The following is a 5,337-nucleotide window of genomic DNA, read 5'->3' on the forward strand; positions in this document are numbered from 1 at the left end:
CTTGTGCAAGTGGGAGCTATTGGAATTTATTAATATGATTAATAAATTAAATGCCCAAGGGCAATATTGGAAACTCACTATTAGGGCGGTTACAAAATAGGGTTATATATTTTGGTAACCACCGCATTAGTGAGTAAGTGTGTGATTCATTTGCACGAGATTTATCTCTGAGAAACGGCGGCTCCATCTCTCTCTCCCTCTCTCTTAGAAACGCAGGCTTGGAAATTTTTTCCTTTCCTCGCTTTTGATCTTCATTCCATTAATCCACGGCATTTAGGTTGTGGATATCATTCCCTTTCCTAGTGATTGTGGAATCGCCCCGGTAAAGCTTTGGTGGTGGAACGAGAACGTGGATCTAGACTTCCGCTGCGAATACTTCATAAAAGGGAAAGCGAATCCAGGTAAGGAATCTTTTCCCCGTCAATTAAACAATATTGATATATGGAGTATTACCAACAGAATCATATCCCATGTAATCTAAGAAACCACTCTATAAAAGGGGAGCATACTCCAGCACTAGAAAATGTTTTTTGGAGTTTTGAGAAGTTTGGAGGACGAATTTCAAAGAGGAGGAGCTACTAGAGTGTTGCTTTGGGGCGAATTTTGAAGAGTTGTTGTTGGAGTCTCTTCTCTTCTTCCTCTAGAGTTATGTTTCCCTTAACATCTTCTTATTCTTATCTCATGATGTTCTAAACTTTTATTTCTAGAGTGTAGATGGACCCTTACATGAATTAATTTATTGATTTTTCTCTTTGATGCAATACAATCCTCTACTCTTTGCTTTCTTCTATTTTGTTCTTAATGTCTGAATGCCTGATCAACATTCATGAATTTTGTGTAATAGTGGAGATGCATGGTAAACCTAGGGTTGAAGAATGATAAACCACACCTAATGCGTAACAGTTTAAACGATTTATTCGACATTATGTAAGGATTTTGTGTTCCATACAATGCATTAAATTGATCATCTATGCATAAAAGGTAGAAGGGATTTGGTGTTTTAGAGACCCTCAAGCGTAACAGGTAGGGTGATCTAATTTAGTAATCTTGTTGGCAAGAGAAGAGAGTTAACTGATTATATAAAGAGTAGGGATTGATAATTTATGACATGTTTGGTGAAATCGAAACTCTAGTACTTTCGTTGATTGATTTGATTAGTAATTTGATTCGTGTTTTTTTAGTGTATTCAGTAGCTAAATCTTAGTTAATTCTCAATTTTGTTCGATTAGATGATTAAAAGTGTTTTTTTAAGTTAGTACGTAGTTTGACTCAACTCAGTCCTCGTGGGGACTGTCAAATCCCCTAGAATTCTAACCCATTAACCCATTGGTTTCAGGACCGCGAACCTAAAGCTCAAGTCAACAACTTTGAACCATTCGAGTTAAGCCTGGAGGTTTGGAAAGTGAACCTATGGAAGTGGATGACCACGATGAAGACCCGGCCACCCTCATGTAGTTTAAGAGGAGAGAAAAAGTTAGTCTAGAAGGCATAAAAAGAAATTTTTGGCATGCCCAAAAATCGATGTTAGAGGACTCAAATTTCAAGGTAAACTATACCATTGATTAGGCCTTGAAATGAGCCTTCTACCCTCCGAAGCCCGTTGGAATCGGCCTTCGAATGAAGGAGTTAGAGGGCTGCTTGATTGGGATCTGTTGTACTGCTGGATCGACCGCCCCCTACCTAGGTGTGGGGTATATTTGGGATTTCGGGTTTAAAATTCCATTTTATGTTTCTTTCTCCTCATAAACACATTGTTTATGCTAGAGGGAGGCTGAGAACGTGGGAGAGAGGAAGAACTTGGGATTTTGAAGGATTCTCACTCTTTTGGCAGTGCTGAAGCGCAAGATATGAAAAGGATCGCGTGTTGAGGTAAGGAGACTCTAAAAACACTATTATTACTTCTCTCTTAGTGTATTAATGATGAGATTTTGTAATAAAGATGGTTGTTGTGCGAGTTGGATGATATTGAATGTTATTTGAGCTCCATTTAAGTCTCTCAACCTTTTTTGAAATTTTTATGGCCCCAGTCCACCCATTTGAGACCGATTGGACCTCTTTGAAATGCTCATGGGCAACTCTTTGAGAGCCAAATTGGGGCTTTTTGGGATGATTGAAAGGTGTTTTGGGGACCCTATTATTGTTCTATTGAAGAGCCCAACACCCCCTTTTGAGTTTATATTGAAATGAAGTCGAAATCAAAAGTTTTGGTCGCAGCCCTAGGGTAGGCGGTTGACCGGCCTAAGGAGGTTCATTCAACTACCCCTGCTAGGTGTGTATTTTGTCCTCTTTGACCCCCAATTGATTTTCGATTAATACCCATTTGATTTTTCATGTTTCTAGGGTTATTTTGGGTCATTCGCACTCTCTTTTGTGGAATTCATTGGACTTTGAAGATTATTATTGTCTTTAAAAGGTGAGGAAATACATCGCCATATCTTGTGTATTTGATTTGTTTCTAAATTCTCCTTTATATCGATAATGGATATTAATTATGAATTGCATGGGACTTTGCACAGACAGAAGGTAATGTGATGTTTATGTTTATTTACTATTGAAATTACTTGAATGATGATTGGTTGATCCTCTTGCCTAGGTGATAGATCAGAAGAAATAATGACAGGCAAGGTTTCAGTTTGTCCTAAGAATGCATATTTTATATTGGAAGGGGGGAGGTTTAAGACCCATCTTAGGGGGAGATATGAGGGATGAGGGTTGGGGAGATGCAGACACTGGAGTTGGAGGCGTGAATCTAAAAGTGAATGGTGACTGCTCCAAAGAAGTGGAAGAGTCCAACAATGTGTTGGCTTTCTTAATATTCAGGTCAGATTCCCCAAATGGCAAGTAATGCTGCAGGGGATCATCAATAAACATGTTTGGAGTATAATCAACCACTACCTCATCAATAAGGTTAATCAAAAAGCACTCTTCATCCCCATTTGGGCTTAAGGATGATTGAAGATGTTGACTCTAAGTTTCTTATTGCCAAATGATATGCCCATGACACCTGATCTACAATTGATGCAAGCATTCACAGTTGCTAAAAAGGGTCATCCAAGAATGACTGGTGGTAACTTATTGGTAGTTGTATTGTCCATATCTAGGATCAGAAAATCAACAGGAAAATATAGATCCTCAACCTTCACCAAAACGTTTTCAAGTAGCCCACAAGGTCATTTAATTGCGCGATCTGCTAATTGTAGAATCAAATCAGTGGTTTCAAATCTCCTAGACCAAACTTATTATAAACTAAACTAGGTAAAATATTCACACGGGCTCCCAAATCAAGCAATGCTTTCCTTATGGATAGATCTCCAATGACACATGAAATTAAAGGTGTACCAGGATCATTAAGTATAGGGGGCAGTTGGTTAGAAATTATTGAGCTGACTTGTTCAGTTAAGTGCACAGTTTTAGGAGTCTGAGTTCTCAACTTACGTTTTTGGATGCATAAATCTTTTAAGAATTTAGCATAAGCTGGGACTTGCTTGATAGCATCCAGTAGTTGGAGATTGATACGAACTTGTTAGAATAAGTCAATCATCTCTTGCATCTTGCATTCTTTTTAGAATCTGGAATTGAGGACTTAAGAGCTTCAGGGAAGGGGGCTTTTGGAGTGTAAGACTTAGGTGTAGGACCCTCGAGAATTGGAATGTGCAACCCCTTACGAGGAAATTGATGGAGAATACTCACAGGTGGTGTTTTTTTACTAGGCTTACATGCATCATCATCACCATTCTCATGGGTAAAATCAACCTCTTCTCAACTCTCAAGATCAATGGCAATGGCTTAGGAGTAGGCAAAGGTGCATTATATTCCTTCCCACTATGTGTCACAACAGAGACTACTTGGACTTGTTCTTTCCTAGACCCAATTTGATGATTAAGGTTACCTATTGGTTGATTAGGTAACTGGCCAGCCTCCCTCCTACTGATGGTATCATCTAGTCGACCAAGTTGGGTTTCTAATTTGTTAATGGACTGAGAATGAGAATGTAACAATTGAGTGTTTTGCTCTAGTCCACTAAGCGCACATAGTACTTTATCCTCAAATGATGAATTCTGTGAGGGTGGGTGAGCTGATGGTTGCCCACTCCTATAGGCGTTAGGTTGTGCATTAAATGGAGGTGGCCTATAAAGTAGTTGATTAGAAGGATTGAGCATTGTGTTTCTCCATGAAAAATTAGGGTGGTTTCTCCATCCTAGGTTGTAAATATTGGAAAATGGGTTATGCTCAGTGTAGAAACTCCTTAGGCCAAATGTGCATGCTCTTGAATGAACTCAGGGTATTGAGTAGCCAAATAGAAATTAGTTACATTGTGGGAAAGGCTAGAACATAAAGCGCATGCTTCAGCCTGATTAGGTGGAGAGAGATTTGTTGGAAACGGATATGGGGTCTGTTGTCCTAATGACAAGAGATAGTTCAATTTCTTTGATAGTAAGTCAACCTTAGTGCTCATCCCAACGGTAGGATTGATCTCATAGAGACCGCTCCTCTTTCGTTGCCTAATGGATGGAATCTCAGTCCTAGCTGTTGAAGCATGGTGTTGGGAGTTTTCACTAAGGGTCTCAAAAAGTTCCCATGCCTCATTCTCATTCTTGTGTATGAAAGTCTCACCATAAGAAGAATCAACCATTTGTCTATGTTGGTCTCTAAAGCCATCAGAAGCACTGAACTAATTGCCATTTAGGAATAGCATGGTGGGGGAACTTTCTAAGTAATTCTTTTACTCTTTCCCATGCCTCATGAAATTGTTCTCCTTCTTGTTGGGAGAAACTAATTATCACTCTCCTAATGCCATTGGTATGGCTAATGGGGAAGAACTTTTTAAGGAAATCTTGTTGCATTTCTGCCCAAGTGAAAATTTTAACATTGTACAAGAAATGAAGCCAATGCTTAGCTTTATCTTTAAGGGAGAATGGGAAAAGAAGTAACCTTAAGCATCGACTGAGAGGTTTCGAATTTTAACCATGAAGGACACCTCTAAAAAATCATCTAAGTGCTTATAAGGCTCTTCATTGGCAAGTCCATAAAAAGATGGTAGCATTTGAATCACACTAGATTTGATCTCATATTGAGTGCCTTTATGTTAGGCAACTTAATACAAGAAACCGGAGTATATGTCGTAGGAATGAAATGCTCACTCAAGGGCCTCATTGGAGGCTCAATGTTTGCCATGGTTCTTTGCCTTCTAAGGGTGGCCAAGGTTTGTTCTAACCCAAAGTCAAATGGGGTCAACTCAGGATTTAGGGATCGGCGACCATGCATACGCACAGAAAACAATAGCTAAATAAATAAAATTATAAGAAAACAACTACAGCAAAGGAGAGGATTTAGGAC

The 5,337-nt window shown here is 39.1% G+C and overlaps 1 non-coding gene across 1 annotated transcript; it reads left to right on the forward strand.

Annotated features, from left to right (window-relative positions):
* The first annotated feature begins 4,689 nt into the window (after window positions 1–4,689).
* On the forward strand, window positions 4,690–4,796 carry LOC149011339 (small nucleolar RNA R71). Its single transcript, XR_016174876.1, has one exon. It is a non-coding gene; the product is annotated as a small nucleolar RNA R71 (small nucleolar RNA).
* The last annotated feature ends 541 nt before the right edge of the window (window positions 4,797–5,337 follow it).

This window comes from Hakea prostrata, chromosome 7 (genome assembly GCF_041222555.1).
Source record: "Hakea prostrata isolate BN-2017 chromosome 7, UWA_Hpros_2, whole genome shotgun sequence".
NCBI classification, from domain to species: domain Eukaryota; kingdom Viridiplantae; phylum Streptophyta; class Magnoliopsida; order Proteales; family Proteaceae; genus Hakea; species Hakea prostrata.